Source organism: Bicyclus anynana, chromosome 22 (assembly GCF_947172395.1).
Source record: "Bicyclus anynana chromosome 22, ilBicAnyn1.1, whole genome shotgun sequence".
In the NCBI taxonomy this organism is placed as follows: Eukaryota; Metazoa; Arthropoda; class Insecta; order Lepidoptera; family Nymphalidae; genus Bicyclus; species Bicyclus anynana.
The window spans coordinates 4,635,150-4,653,332 of NC_069104.1; the positions used below are offsets into that span (position 1 = coordinate 4,635,150).

Here is an 18,183-nt window from a genome sequence, read left to right on the forward strand (position 1 = left end):
TTACATTTCTTTCTTTCATACTTTAGTATTAAATGCAGTAGAACTGAAGTACCATATTCTGAGTTAGTATTAGTAGGACTCTTTGTAACACAACTAGTTGTTTACTTATTTCAGTCACTAAGAAGTCTCATTGTGTTTCATGTTGTAAATATAATGGTTAAATTTAAGGCAAATGATGTTTAACACATATGTCTCGCATTGCAATACATATTCTAAGCAGATTTGCCCTGTAAAGGGGTTGATATTTATTGTGAACAATGATTTTACACTTAGCCCTAGAGCTACAAAAGGCATTTTTTTTTAATAAGCTGTCTGATAACTCATGAATCAGTCAATTGAACATCAAAACAACGTAACTGTGCAAAAATTCTTCTCCAGTTGAGTCATTTACTTTGACCGGACCAAGTGAGGTTTCTCTACAATCACCACTGGGTACGGTATTTATACCGACGGACAATGAACAAAACAATTGTTGTTGGCATTAGAACACTTGTAATTGGTATCATTACTGTCCCACATCCACTCGAAGACAAGACAGCCCGTGCCATTATAAGAGCGATTGTTGTTTTGTAAGCGGTGCTTTTGTCTTATTGTTCGATTTTATATCCAATGCACTATCGTTCTATTTTTAATTGAAGTTACTTGGGGATCTATCTCATTTTATTTTCTATCGCTTTAATTTACGTTTATTTTGTTTTCACTTGTTTGGATTTAAATGACGAAACCATTAATGTTAGAAATATGATTTACACTGGAGTAATATTAAAAAGACGTAAGTTTGTAGATATTCCGTTGTGATTTTAAGTAAGTGCTTTTCTTGATAAATCCTCTGTCAAAATAATGATAGTGTGGTTAAATTACACTTTTAAGAATTAAGATACGCTAAGCTAACTTCCTGTCGAAGTCGGAGGCAGAAGATATGACTTCTGCCTCCGATTCCGGAGGGTGTGGATTCGAATCCGGTGCGGGGCATGCACCTCGAACTTTTCAGTAGTGTGCATTTTAAGAAATTAAATATCACGTGTTTCAAACGGTGAAGGAAAAGATTGTGAGGAAACCTGCATACCAGAGAATTTTCTTAATTCTCTGCGCGTGTGAAGTCTGCCAATCCGCATTGGGCCAGCGTGGTGAACTATTGGCCTAACCCCTCTAATTCTGAGAGGAGACTCGAGCTCAACAGTGAGCCGAATATGGGTTGATAACGACGAAGCTAACTTACAAAAACTATTAAGTAAAGTTGAGTTTACAATCAGAAGGTAAAGTAAACAAATGAAAAGGAACGCTATAACGTTGAGTACAATATACATTAAACAGAAAATGAGGAAAATAACCTTTAATATAATAATATGTATTTATGCTAATACAAGGTTCATATTAAATACGTTTCAAATGAAATGGAGATAGAAAGTGATCGCGTGTCAGATACTCACTACAAAAGTGTACCAATTGTTACAATTACATGCGCCAACACCTCCGGATTAGATTACATTGTATAAATGAACTGGTACAATCGTACCTTACTTTAATTACACTTAACATTTTAAACTTGATTGTGTTTTAATAGCACGGTGCGAATAGCATGATTTCTCATTTTGACAGCCTCCAGTACTTTTGCGGAACTCCCGTGGTACAAAAAAAAGAATTTAAATCTATGACGCAACATTTTATTTCGCTTTTTTTGATAATTATAATAATAATAATAATAATAAAATCCTTTATTCAGCTAAAAAAATACAAATTAAAAAAAATCAAGAAGAAATTACAAACTAATACTAACAGAGCTCACAAACTACTTAAAGATACCTACTTAAATTACAAAGTTCCTCTGTCTGTACTTAGTATAATAATATAATAAAGAAATTCAGCTGAAAGGGGCGCTGCCTCAGCTCGATACTACAGTTGAGAGCTGTAGTATTATATGAAAAATAACTTGGGCAAAATCCATAGCTACCGGTGTTAAAAAAGACAATAAATACCAAATAGCTCATCATAAAATAAAAATACTAGATATTAAAAAAAAAACATTACTATAGAAAACAATTTACGAACCTTTTCTCTGTTTGTTTGCCTGATTATTCATTCTATTCTCTCGATACTGATTTTCTTGATTATTTTGCTAAAAGATGAACTACAAATTTTAACAAAATATAAGATTAGTTTCTTTGAAATAAGATTTAGATAAACGAATAAACCGAATTCTAACAAGTTCGCGGGCGTTAATAATAAATAAAAATATTTATTCTAAATACCATTTTAACTATCAATCACACTCGCATCACAGAGTTCTGCATATATCGGCATTATTGAAGATAACAAAATAAACTCTATTACAGCGTCATAAAGCTGAACATCAAACATCGTTATGACATTAACGTCCGGCGCCAGCGAATGCCGTGGAAGTCATCGTCCGAGGCTGGAATTAGAAGACGAGAATAGTCGACCACTCAGATAATAAGCTTATCAATGAAATACTTTAAATTAATCGAAAACAAAATGTACGAGCTTTTCATAAAAAAATCATTATGTTCCCGTAAATATGTACATCCATCTGTCGCTTACTTCTTATATGCTAATTAAGGGTCGGTAGAATAATATCACTCGTTTCTATTCACTTCTATCATATACCAATTCATCATCTACTTCTCACACGCATATCCTCTTTCACACACTCTACCCTTCTCTCCTTTGGTCTTTTTCTCATTTTTAGTTCTTCTACTTGCAAACCGCAATTATGTTTACCTACTATGTCTCTGGTGCACTAATAAATTGCGTAGACCGTAGTCTACGAGACTGTTGGGAAGCTACAGGCTATATAACAACGCGGTAGGTCACGCCACAAGTGGATAGTTAACCCTGTTTCTTCAAAGTGTTAAAGCGGCAAGTGTCTCAGCAAAAAATGACACACAAACTAATGTTAGAATGTAACCGGTTGCTTGGGTATAAGGTCAATTACTAATTCACCGTGCACGTTGGTACATATTTTGTGTGCTTACCAGTTGTGAGAAGAAGCTGCTACATACCTGACAGACTCTCAATGAAAGGCGCTTGTAATGCAATTTTTTAGATTCTATGGTACCAGTTACCAGCTACAAAAGCAAAAAGGTTTCTTACTAGATAGCACCTCAAAGATGTAAAAAGAAAAGGATAGAATCTCATAATATGTAGATAAAATTAAAGATTATGAAAAATAAATTACATATAAGGATTGATTGTTTAAATACAATTATAAGATAAATGGTAAACCAAATAAATTAAGAGCAAAAACTTGACATGTACATCGTGACTGATTGACTAGTGATTGAGACTACCATAAAGGTTAGTATGGCAAACAACTGCGTCTTAACGAAGCCTAACAAAAACTCCGAAGATGTTATTTAGCACAAGCAGTCATGACATAGTCCCCGTGTAATTGGACGTATTTTTTAAACAAAAGAACAATGATATTTCATAATTTTTAATGTGAATTAGTAAATTAAGTTTTCAAATGTTATGTTTACTATAAAAAAAGTAGCATGCGCTAAGGCTTCAGGTTTACATTTCATCATTTTTTTCAGTGGTAAATAGAAGCACTCTACACTTTGTCAAGTCAAAAAATGTGTTAGCAATAAATATTGTATTGGCAACATCTACTGATGAAGTTCCAATTTCAGAGTGAAATCTATGTAGACGAGCTTTGTCCGATCTGGGTGGTGTTACTGCTTAAATTCATAGTTTTTTCGCGAGAAATAGCAAAACAAATCAACTTATTAAGTCTTTTGTTGAAGATTATACCTAAGTTTTGAAAATTTGGCCTTATAATAAATCAGTGCGAAATATGCATCGTGACCGGTTATGGGAAACTGATTGCGATTCCCATAAACGTGAGGTGAGGTTGAACGACAACAGACACTTGATGAGGTGAGCAACAAAAACTGGGAACTCTTTACGAGTAGGTATACACTTAAGGCAGTTGATGAAGCTATTCGTCAAGTTTACAGAAACATGAATGCTCGTTTAAGAAGACGACTGAATACCATAGAAGATAATTAAGATACTAATAATTTATAAAGTTATCAAAAGGAAAAGGTGCTTTGAGAAAGTTAAATAAATGCGAAAATTTAAGGCGCTAATCTATTTATTAAATCTAGTCTACCTAACTGAAGATGTGTTAAATGTGTGTGATTATTGCTTAATGACTTTTATTACTATTAGAATAAGAAATAGGATCAGAATAGCCTATTATTACAATTACCTCATTTACTAATTCACGCAAGATATCACAATAATATAGTTTAAAGAAATGGACAAAGGATAATTTTAGAGATCTAAAATCTAAGTATTTGAACACGAGTAATTTACATATCAATTCAAACAAACATGTAGTGATAGTACTGCAATGTCAAATACATTTTTATACTTGAATAGTAATTACATTGTGCATACAAGGTCGAAGAATCGTAAATGTACGTAGGTATTTTAAAACTGGTCTTTGTTAGCAAATTGAGGAAGCCAACCGAATAAAAAACGACTTCTCGCTACTCCACAGGTCGAAATTATTTAGAATACTTTGTAATTGGTTCAGCCAAGGCTGGCCGTTCTACCGCGGTGGTTCTAAATTGCACAGTTTAGGATAGCTTTGCGTTCAACCACCTTTATCTATGTTTACAACAAGGTCGGGTGACACCATTTGTAACTCCAGAACATTTAAAAGCTAGAGAGAGCTAGATCAAAATGATGTACAAAGTATGTGATTATAGTTTATAATAGAACACTAGCTACTTTTGATTTTGATATTTTTACAGAAACGGGATCTACGTTGGAAAAGAGCTTGATACGATTAGTAAAGACACAAAATTTATTTTTCTTTCGTACATATAGACGACGTTCAATTATTCGTATTCTGTTCCTAATATTTTTATGTAATCATGCGTTGTCATAGTATCACCAAGAAAAGCAGAAGGGAGAACTTGAGGTCATTCCGCATACCTATTCATTTTAATCTGTTGTCCCAGTAGCTTTACCTGCATTTTTGCGTATTTCTTGTACTATTTCATGAACATTTCAACACTCGCATTTGCCTGGCTTCTTTTATTAGTATCTATTACACACATTAGTTCTAACATCACTCACACAATTTTTGAAGATAGATTATGCACAAAATTAGATGTACTCGACGACTCAAAGTAAGAAATCCGAAAATAAATCAATCTCCGTAATCCGCTATTGATTAATATAGATCATTTTACAAGATGTTCGTAGCTCCACACCGCATGTGTTCGTGTCATGACCGACTTGCTCGGTCCCTATTTGGCCGGACCGGTGCCGCTTTCGTCTCATTTAGGGCCGGAATAATATAACATTAAACGGTTTATGCGACATTTGGATTACGCTCGTGGTAATTTATTGATCTGCGATCGTAGTATGACAGATATAGACGTGCCTTAAATTTAATAATGGTATTAGTTAGATTTACAGCTAGCCACTAGCTGTCTCGTTGATTTAGACTCATACCCAAACTATAAATTCGATTAAATTCAAGTTTACCTAAATTATAATGATAATGAGTATTTTAGTTTAGACGACAGGATAAAACGACGGATTGGTGTCTGACCAACTGACAGAAGACATGAACACAGATTTTTACACGCTAGTGAGGATGTTCATCGACAAAAGCCGGTAAAAAACCCGTTGAAGGTGCCGACCTTACCTAGACTTCAGAAATTAAGGAACGATCGCAGAGAGAAAGAGCGAGACAAAGAATGATAATTTTAACGCGCTAATATTCAAGTCCCGGTTTGAAGATAAACTATTTGTAGGATTATAGCGGTTACAGATAATCTAACATTGTTGCTGAAAGCTCACCGATATGAAATAACGTTGTGAAGACCAAGAAAATGATAAACATATTACCTGAATATTCCTGTTTACCTGAATAGACCAAATATATTAGATATGTTATACAAATAATAGAATGATAGAAATATTCAATCAGGTTTTATGTAAACGGTTGATAAATGTTTATGCTAAATGCTACGCTACGCTAACCACCAAAATATTTAGTTACGAGAATATATCATGAAGATACCAAATGATGCGTTAAAAAAGGTAAGTGCATTGCCTTTCACAAATTCAAATTACAGTCACGTACATTTGTTTAAGAAACATGCTTTAAGGGTACTTGTAAGTAGCGGTAAAAATCCAGTAAAAAGTAAATATTATAATAGTATTAAGGTTGATGAGAAAAAATGTAATGCATAAGGCAACGGAGAGTAAAAAGAGACAGCAAAGCATATACAAATAATATGATGGTCGGATGTTTATGTCAAGAATTTGTTGTCAAGCGTGGTTAGGACTATAAAACGATGGTTCACGCATATGCTTGGCGATACGGTGAATTCAATACTTATTCGCAATCGGGAAAGCTACTAGAATCTATTATTTATTAAATAAATTAATTAGAAGCTTGTGTAAACCAAATTATTATTGACTATAGTATATATAGTGTGTAATCGTAAAGTCATAAGAACTACTGTAGTTCGCGGAAATAACTGACATGATATTTTTACATTGACCATAACCGCAAGCAATAGAATATAAATTGTTCACGTCAAGGAGACAACAAACAGTTATTTAATAATAATCAAGGCATTCAGGGTTGTAAACCATCACATGCTATATATTTTAATATATTTACATTTTTTCAGTGATAGTTTGACATAAAAAAAAGCCTTATTTGAAGACACGCCAGCAGTTTCACCCAGTTTCCGTTCCCGTGGGAATACGGTACTGGACCGATTGGAAAAGTTCTTACACCATAAAATTTATACATTGTCAAAATTACAAACAATCATTACAAACAAAATATAGCCCATGTTCATTCAGGACAATCTATCCTACATTTACCTTGTCCTGATGAACATAGGCTTTATTTTATGGTGTAAGAATTTTTCAAATCGGTCCAGTAGTTTCAGAACCTATTTAATGCAAACAAACAAACAAATGTTTCCTCTTTATAATATTATTTTCGAAGATGACAACCCTAAGATTAGGCGACAACCGCGATGGTAACATAAATCCGACAAACCCTCATTTCTGATTCCCACAGCCCCGCACAGTTCGCCATAGCTGATTTGTGACGATACAATCTGAACTTTATCACGTTGAATATAAAGATTCAAGTCATTATAAAAACTGTTCCTCTTTAAAATTACGAAGCCCACTGTACCAGTTTAAGAGCAATTGGCTCGTATTAGCACAGATTTATCTAGCTATAATGATGCCACTAGAACCGGCATCTTGGCATTGTAATTAAGTAAACTATTTACAGGGAAAAGACAGTTCCTATTCCTACTACAGCTAATTACAAGAAGTCTTTTATGCACTTTATTATACGGATTCACACTCATTAGTGAGCCCTCTTAAATATAATTTAGTTCTTATAGGTGGAATATGCATATTTAGTCTCGTAACTTAATATTGCAAATGTTTACAAAGCAATTTGAATATTATGCTCGGTGTAATTGATATTGGAAATTGAATTTAGATGCAGTAATTGTAAATTACAGAAGCTTATTTTACATTAAGTTAAAAAAATAAATCCAAATTCTTTGCTTATGCTTTTCTACGCAAAATCAATATGATTGTGTTAAAATGATTTTGCGCATGAAGTTTTTAGTTTTAGTTTTTGTAGTTTAGTTTTTATTAAATATTTAACAATAATAAAGCATTGTTTTTATGTACCTATTACGTATAAACATTTCTGTAAACAAAACTTTTGTTTTATCGTAAAACAAAAGTTGTTGTTTAGAGAAATGTTTCCACTTTCCATTTCCAATCCAAATTCCAATTATGTAATACTAATTACTAACTAATATGCAAATATTGCAAATTTCAAAATTATATAATCATAATCATATATTCTAATAATCTTATATTTTTAAAAGGACTGCAACTTAATGATTTCTTAGGCCTTTACGGCCGTTCAAAAATTGCCATAGCGGTCGGTATTTCACGACCACAAGGCGGGGTATTGGTAAAGTTTTCAACTAGCAATAATCGCACCTCGGATTAACCTCATTGGTTACGATATTGCCTCTGCGCAAAGTTAACTTGTCCACACACATCGGATTGTATTATACTTTTTAGATGACACAAACGTTGGCGCGGTGTACTTTGTCGGTGGCGCCATCTATCGAAGGCACATACAACTCCAATCTTGCTATAGGGATGCGTGTTTAACTTCACTGAATTAAAAATGATGTTCCTTTGAAATTGAGCGGCTTTTTCCTAAATGTAAACGTTTTACGTATACAAAATGAGATATGATTAAAAGTTAACTTTATAAAAATACAGTGCACCTATTTTTTGGAATCACATTTTAGTTTACACTTATCAACATAATTCTTTATATGACATATACTGATTTCTTTACTTTTGCTTTGACTATTATAATTTAACTGTTAAACTTTTTCAAATAGTTTATGCTTCTATTTATTATTTGTTAGCTAAAATTTCAAAGTTACATTACATTACTTGTATTTGTAAGAATGATGTATTATAAAATATCATAAAATGCTAGAAAATGCTAGCCTCTATCGTAACAAGCTTCTAAATTGATACAATAAACTGGAACTGATCAATCACAATTTATTTGTAATCTAGCAAATCACTCTAATGGCATACTCCAGCGTATGCATGTACAATATCATCATAGTGAACGTAACGGAGCAAATTAATGTTGGCACGGGCCATTCTAAGATTAAGAATTATGTGAACACTGCTATTCAGATCAACTGCTTGCTCCGGCTCGTTATTGCAAACAAAATTGATCTCAATTCTACGGCATCAATTTTAAATGTGACCTACATGGATATAGTACAAATGATTTTGAGATTTGATCAGAGATACTCGTACTTGTACTGTTATGAAGTCCGTGTCAGAACCTAAAATACAGTGGGCTATATACCTTTAGATTTCAGTTAAAACGCCCATGTATGGGCAAAACTGAAAAATTGACAGAGTGCCTAGTGGGACTTTTCAATGTTTTCATACATCGCGTAAACGTAAACGCGAATTTATATGTTGTGCAATTGTGCCACTAGATGGCGCTGTTATAATTCCTTGGAATTTTGCGTCTACGTTACGCGACCGTCACAGTGTCAAAACTATCACTAGGCACTCACTGCATGACACAGATGAACTGTCATTAGACTAGACTAACTAATCGAAATATCATCAGATAACTGTAGTACACTTAAAACTGAAGGCCTGTAGCCCGCATAAACGTTTACAGAAATCTTGCATCTTTGAAATGATCGTTCGGACAAATTATGCTACGGATTTTAGGTAGGTACAGTATATTTGTATTGGCCCACTGCAGTGCATCTCTCCCTCCTTATAGAATAGGGGCTTTCGAAAATTAGACCCACAATAATGCTTGAATGCGGGTGACCAGGCTGGAATGCGGGTTGATGAGATTATTTTATATGAACTCAATTTTATGTCAGAACCTATGGTCGAAGAAAAGCTAACGCTTTAGGTTTCAATTGAGTAAAATAATTATAGAAGGTAATTATTTTAGTCAATTGAAACCTTGAAAATATAGTGAAATATGACTAAAATAATTATTGAAGGTAATTATTTTAGTCAATTGAAACCTAAAGTTCCAAGATATATGTCCCAGCGTCAACACCGAGAGGTCAAAGTTTCGATCTTTCCCCGCTGACAAATCTTACCTGACAAAGTCTTTCAGACGAATTGTGGAGTTAAATGATATGGCAAATATACTATTTAAAAAAAATATAGTTAAATACATAATCAAATCAATAAACAGGGGCTTGTAATGATTGACACACGTGCATTTGCGATGGAGCGCAGCTGCATATATACCATGGGGCTCTACTCTATACACAACGTAATTTACTATCCCTCCTTTACAACCGGGACATTAAAGTACCGAGCCAATTGCCATTAACTAAGCTCCAAACATACTTTATGAATTGAGCAGCACTTACATTTAAAGCGTTTAATTATTTTAATGAATCGTTAATGATTTCGTTGATGATTGATGTCCGTCATTGTTATTATGGCAATATTATTACAAGCTTTAATTTTACTTACCCTGTTAATATCGTTCAAGTATTGGAAGCGAAATTAGAACTACTTTCGACTTTCGAATACACTTACTAAATTTATAAAAGCTGAAGGTCACTCATCACAAACTATCAAAAACCGATTTGGTATGCAAAGATGAAATTTGACAAAGAATTAGATAATAGTTACTTGACGTCGCTAAGAACGGATTTTGCGACAGGCAAGGATTAAAAAGGTCTAATGGACGCTCGCGACTTCTCCCGAGTCGCGTCCGTCGCGTCCACTAGGATGGTATATTTGCGTATCTTCGGTGCCACTGCAGAAATGTAGTATCATGGAAATCGTCTGATGACCAACTATGGTATATAATAATAGGAATTCCTAAACTAAACAAGATAAAACCATATGTATTTGGCTTATTTGTTTTGCTCCAATCCCTAGTGTTAAATGTTAGAGGGCGAAACATTGGGACAAGGAAACAGTATGTAATTGCATAATACTATATCCAAGTGTTTATCAGTAATAAATAATATTTATAAATGGCGCTGACAGCTTCAAGAAAAATAATCATCTCACAGCGCAAGATTTATTTGTGATAGTATTGATATCTGAGAGAGTCCCAAACGTATTATCTGTCACTCTTAATTGTTGTGAAAGTACTTTTATTTAAACTTGCAACAAAACGAATATATCTACTAAATGATATTAACTATCATTAGGGTGCCTATCGTCTGCGGATAACTTTCGTATAAGCTTTCTATTATAATCTTAATTAGTCATACGCACGTCGATAAACGGAAATAATGTGAGAACACTTTCATTTCTTTGAAGAAATTGTGGGATATCCAATTATAGCATACCAAAAGTACTTTGTAAGCACCAACATTACCTGAAACAAAAGAATCAACATTATTACTTTGTTTAAATTTCCATTGTAAATTAAAAAAACAGCTCGGAGTTAATTTTCAAAGGTCAATTTAGAATTACGACCCTTGAATTGTAGTGGGGCGTACAAGCGGGTATTGTTTCCCATAGAGTTCAAGCACCGACAAATATAAAAGCATATAAATTGTGCAAACAACCACAACCCGATTCCACTGCTGATTTAGTTATGTTTACACGATTTCCTACAACACTGCCATAGCAATGTAAACTTAGCATTACCTTATAATGAATAAACATGTTCTCTAGAACACGCACGGCAGGCAGGTGCATCGGAATTCGTTGTTCAAACAATACGTAATATTTGAACAAAAACAATGAACAGTATTGCTTTTGTAAAGTAAGAATATAAAAAATAATGTTGTTACTGTTAGTTAATTTAAAAAATTTAAACCATGAATTAATTGTTCCAATTGTTTCAAGTCAGTGGAAATTTCATAACTTAATAAGAGTTATGGAGAATTTTGAAAACAATGGTGTTAAGTCTAGAGTATATAATTACTAGGAAATATATATATAATATATAGAGAAAAAGAAAGAAAAATAAATAGATACAAATAACATAAAAAATATTAATAAAAAGATAAAATGCAAAAAAATGTACTAAGTATAAAAGTGTTACCTACTTTGTTCTGTTTAAAAAGTATTAGAATAATTACCTTATGTAAATGGGAAATAATAAAAGGCTTTTTTATTTTATTTTATTTTATATAATTACTAGCCAACGCCCCGCGGTTTCACCCTCGTATTTTCCGTAACTGCGAGAAAATGGAGAAAAAATATACCCTGTGACACTCACAAATAATGTGGCTTTTAGTGGTAAAATTATTATTAAAATCTCTTCAGTAGAACCAGAGATTACCCTCTACAACACAATAAACTTTACATCTTTATCTTATCTTACAGTCTAGACGTAACACCATTTTAATGTAGAGTACGTTTCAATGGGCACAATTATAACACTAACAGCTACAGAATATCCGGATACCACATATCCGGATGAACTAATCTATACTGCAGAATGCGAACTTTTACAAAACAAACACGATGTGACGAAGGCAACAGTGTACAATGATAAGTCAAATATCAAATTATCTCGTCATCCGTCTATTTAAAGGATTGATGGACAGTAAAATGACAGTTATAATGAAGTAATGATGGACTGCAACAGCGAAATGCAAAACATGATGATCTAACCATAAGCAAGGCGTTACACAACCGACAATTATGATTATTGCGGTCGGCAACATCGGCAGATTGCGAGATTGATGGGTGAAAAATTACCTGATGCGGTCAAAAAAATGAAAATAAAAATCCCACTTGCAAGACATTCTTCTAACATGATAAACTATAGTAAAGTACGATTTATAATTATAACTTGTGTATATTTACATGCTCAACAGTAAACCGAATATGGATTGTTACTGACAATAATGATGGATGATGATGAAATTTATTAATTCATATCAGCTGATGGACGTCCACTGCAGGACAAAGGCCTTTTGTAGAGACTTCCAAACATCACGATCCTGAGCCGCCTGCATCCAGAGAATCGGAAAGTGTCGGATTTCTCAATGATAAAATAGATTATTAAAATTAAATTGTTATAAATCGATATACCACAATACCACATTTGTATTTCAGTATAAATAGTGGTGAACGTAAAGAAAATAAGTTACAAAATTTTAAATAACACATAGCAAATTATACAATACAATATAAATATATACAAAATTACAATTACTTACACGTACGTATACGAATACGAGGTCTATCAAATTACATACACATCGAAAACCACAGAGCTATCGGATCATGAAATCATCCTAACGATATGACTAACGAAATACGCAACCAAAAGACCTTCAAACAAATTTGAAGGGAAACTGCAATTTGCTTACAAAATTGACTTCGCAGATTTTATGCTCCGTTGATGAACCAAGAATTAGGAGTGTATAATTTGTTTTAATAATTACAATGTATGTAATAGAACAGTAATTGGACACCCGAGAAGTCTTGAGACCTTGAGCTTACTAGAACAATGAACTTTTTGTTTATAAAGATAATTCATAAGAACTACTTAGATGACCTCATAATTTAGGCATGTAAATTTGATTCGAACTTTGATTACTTGATAGATTATGGCAAATATAAAATGCTTGTTTAAGTTGTTAAGAATGTAATGCTTAAGACATTACGAATTTATTCAATTTTGAGATGCCAAACAATAAATTTGTAAAACAAATGCTCTTATATTCCTATAGTTAAAACTAAAAGGTCAGAATTGAGATATCATTTCCGCAAAGTACTCGCGGAGTCGCAGATGTACGAATTAGCATTTCATTATAAACACAACGTCGGTTGTTCACCTCGTCTAAAAGTAAAATTACATCCAATCACCCACGTCCCACGTTATTTACTAATGTATTACGATCCTCAAACAGCGTAGTAACGTCCCACGGGTCTGAATGAAATACTAATTCATAATGCGAGTGATGAAATCAATTATATTCTAATTATGGTTATACAAAACACTCATAAGCAAAACAATATATAATACGAAATATATCTACACTAATAGTATGAAACAAAAATAATTGTATTTTTGTATATAACGAATAAACTCCAAAGTACTGAACCGATTTAAACAATTAGAAAGCTACATTATAGAGAGTAACATATATTCTATCCCCGTATTCCTACGGGAATGGGAATTAAGCGTAGCGAGATTCTGCTAGTATATGTCAAGAATTATTGTGACGCACGGGTCAGATAAGGGTTTTATAGATATTCTAAATTGGTTCAGTGATTTGACGTGGCCACCCTAATGGCAAAGACGTACCGCCAAGCGATTTAGCGTTCCGGTACGGTGCCGTGTAGAAACCGAAAGGGGTGTGGATATGTATTCCTACTCCTAACAAGTTAGCCCTCTACCACCTTAGATTACATCATCACATACTATGAGGTGAGATTGTGGTCAAGGGCTAACTTATAAAGAAAAAAAAATTGACGTTTCGGTATGATGCTGCGTAGAACCGTTAGAGGTAAAGGTAGAATAAACTATCAACTTGTATCTCTTCCATCGACAATGCCTACTTCTAATTAAATTATTCAATAAGATCGCAGTTAAAGGCTAGTAAGAAATTACTAATTACTAACTTCGCTCTGTTTATCCATGAAGATATTGATAACAATCTGATGAGGCAAACCTTTAAAAATTATTGGAGTCGATTGAATAATAAAATATGCTTGATTACAATATTTTAATTTAATGCTAATTGTTATAATAGATGAAAAAGTGAGAGGAGTCTTAAGTGCTACTGTTGATGTCAGTTAAACGAGATTAGAACGATCAAAGGAAATTGTTATATCTTACGAAACATATTTATCCGTAACAAAAGATACAACGCTGTGTATGGCCCAAATTGAACACCTCATTTCAACACAAGCAATGCGAATCCATTTATGTTAATAACTCAAATAATGATGTGCATATCTAATCAGAAAATGAAACCTGGTTTTGTTTATTATCATCTATGTTTCTTTCTTATTCAATGATGATGATGAGTGATTGTTTTAATTCAGTATTTTTCATTATTACGTAGTCTATCAGTATTCCTAGTATATCAGTAGTCGATAATAAATAATACGTGGAAATGAACTCCCTACCTAAACTTACGTACCCATCTCGGGCAATGGAAGGAGATAAAGAAAATTAAGGAAACGCTAACATGCATTTACACAACATATGAGGCGAATTAAAAGTCACTTAAAACAGCGTATTAGTGTGTTTTTATGATAACCAGATAAACAAAAATACTCGACCTTACAATAAAAGAGGAAGCATTCAAAGGCGAAACTGTTAACGATTAAAACATCACACAACTTGTTAGTTGTTACGGCGTGAGATCACCGACGAGATATGACTCATACAATTCTATTAATTTCGCGAACGTATTTCTGGTTCTCCACTCAAATGCCATTGACCTATTTCAACGCTTTATTACAATAACTAGTAGTCGCCCGCGACTTCGTCTACATGAAATTCAGTTTTTTACGAATCCCGCGGGACGCATGGACTTTTTCGGGATAAAAATTAGTCTGTATGTTGCTCCATAACCTCCTCTATCTTCCAGTAAAAGTTCTGTTAAAATTGGTTCAGCGTTCCAAAGATTAGCCCGGATAAACAGAAAGACAAAAAGTAAAAAAAAAAGTTTGGTTGTGGTTTGATGTCGTGTAAATAACAAAAACACAATTATCTTGAAATCGCAGCCAGACTCTTCAATTTTATTTATATTATTGATTAAACAGTCATTGCCGATGTCGAAATAAAAAAATTGTAATAGTGCATTTAAACTATACAATACCATTTATAATATTAACATTAATGCAAAATTAGATATTACACTAACAAATGGAACGAAGTTAAATGGAAAGTCCATCACTAATTGAATTTAATAGGTGCCATTTATTAGAAACTGATGGTTGGTATATTTGTTAAATAAATTTTAGTATCAACAGAAGATAAACGTCTCGCAAATGCTTTGAAAGTAGCAGCTACATCATAACCTATCTCAATAAAGAGAATCAGAAACATTAATGAATGCAAGCATCATGTTAGTCACTAATTTTATGAAATACGTAAATCAATGTAAATTATAACTCAAAACACCATAACCATAAATAATTTAAGTTTAGTGAAAAGCCTTTATGCAACTATATAATTGGCTTAGGTTATAATGCTATGTTTTTCAAAGTTTATTTAGAAAATATTTAAATTATATGTAGACATCAGCAACAAATTCGATTTGGATTCGAAAGAACATTCAGAAAACCGGATGTCCATTAATATTCCACGCATGCATTTTATATGCCAGATCAAATTACTATAATATTAACTACCACTTTTGTACGGATTTATTGCAAACGCCAAGTCAACTGAGATATTTTCTAAAAGGGAAATGTTAACAGAAACATATGCAAAGTAATAAAAGAAGCGATGTGTCTACTGCACTAACGCTTTTACTATGTTATTCATCTTTATAACTTGCAATAAAATACGAACGTTATGCGGATCGCACATTAAAGACAAGCCGCACGTCCCGACAATAATTGCAGTAAGTTCCACATGTACCAACTACTTTTTGTATTTCTAATTTTTTACATGCTTTGCTGACAAAAATGACAAAACTAGCGTGTGGAATTCAGTTCACATATCCCGCGGGAACCATGGATTTTCCGGGATGAAAAGTAGCCTATGTGTTAGTCCAAAGTAAAATATATTACCATTCTAAATTTCAGCCAAATCGCTTCAGTAGTTGCGGCGTTAAAGAGCAACAAATATCCATACGCGAATGTTTGCGTTTATAATATTATCAGTAGGAAGTAGAATTAGACGAAAATGATAGACATATACATGCAATACCATTATACCAAAGTACTAACTACTAACTATAATATACTCTAAAATTAGTTTTTTTTTAATTGCCTTTTTTGAATTCTATGGAAGCAACTTTAAAAACGTACCTATTCAGGTCAACAATATCAATATGAGTAAATATGATCAATATGCCATCATCAATATCAGCTAATTTCAATGTCTCACAGTTGGATATAGTATTATGAGGCGAGTTTAGATACGTGGCTGCAATGCAACCGAGACTATATTTAGAAGATTTTAAATACATATTTGTAAATATTAATCAGGTCCCTTGGTCTACAGAAATCTAGTTAAAAACTTGAAGTTACCCAGAATTTTAGAACACTAAAGACTTAGATTTGTCTAAGCAATAAAAATTCTCAAGTGAGCTTCAGCGAAACGTGACTTAAAATCGGTTATTTGTCTAAACAATACTAAGTTAAGGCAAGAAGAAAAACTAGAATGAACTTTAGCAATACATCACTTAAAATCGGTTTAAACACGATTTGTAAGTGCTCGCTACTGCTAAGTGTGTGGCGCTTCCGCAAAATACAGTTAGCAGTAAAGCTTTCTAGGAATCAACCATAAATTAAGAACTAATCTAAAGATCTATTTAATACGACGCCACATTCTATAATGATAATAATTAGCAATACTGACATATGTCACGTAGAGACGTGAAAGTAACTGACGTGATAGATAAGTCACTAAACCTCTTATTCAAATATGTCTCGGAGATATCATGAGATATCGTACGACTGTAGACATAATATATTAGGCAAATAACACTCGTGGACAGGTCACGAAATGTCCTAATCCAAACTGATCAAATATAACTTTGCAAGCTGATAAAGTTAACTTCACTTTCTGCGAGGAGTCCGTAGTTCTTATTATTTCCATGGTTTCTAAATACGAATAGTTGAATTTAATTTCTGTTTGATTGGTCGTCCGTCATGTCCGTGTATACACCCCTTTCTTTAAAAGGACTGCAAAGAAAAGTCAAAGAAACATTTAATCATTTTAGTTCTTAGTTAAACATATAGTGTAGTAGTAGTAGTATATGACTATTCAAATCTAAATAATAATAATAATAATAATAATAAGCATAACAATCCCGAACTTCAACTATAAATACTATCACTGGACAGATCGTCAAAATAAATACATTAGTATTGCACTAGGTACTAAATGTCGATAGGCAATTGACAAAGATATGTAGAATGTACAATGTACATACATATACGCTCAACACAAAATGAATTTATTAAGATTCCTATCAAAGATATAGCAAATATAAAACATAAAGATACATCACGAAGGTTGCGCAACAATCCTATCGATGTTTTATTGAAGATCAATGCAATCGATAATGCATTAGATAAAGTATTGAATGGGGGTCGACGCTCCGTCACGAAATAGGAACTAAACCATCTAGTACATATTAAATTAAGGCCAAGTGCGTCTAACTCCTTTCACACATGCGGTTAATAAACGCACGATTTTATCGAACGCTTAATATGAAATGTTTTATTTTGCATTATTTAAACAATACGAATAATTAAGTAGCATTTATACTTAATTTTGATCACAGTTTATTTGAACAATAGTCATAACGCAGCCATTCAGTGAAAGATAAACCTGTACCACAAAGCATATTGTGCAAATCTCATGCAAATTACTATTATTGTATTTTTTAACAGTGTGTTTATGAACTTTTATTTTTTTTTAAATAACCTAATTACATTCCTATA

The 18,183-nt window shown here is 32.9% G+C and overlaps 1 protein-coding gene and 1 non-coding gene across 3 annotated transcripts in view; both read right to left on the reverse strand.

Moving 5' to 3' along the window:
* The window catches only part of LOC112046846 (klarsicht protein), a 326,360-nt gene that overhangs the window by 63,427 nt on the left and 244,750 nt on the right, over positions 1 to 18,183 (reverse strand). The window lies entirely within an intron of this gene.
* On the reverse strand, positions 7,947 to 8,085 carry LOC112046865 (U4 spliceosomal RNA). The gene has a single exon (XR_002886914.1). It is a non-coding gene; the product is annotated as a U4 spliceosomal RNA (small nuclear RNA).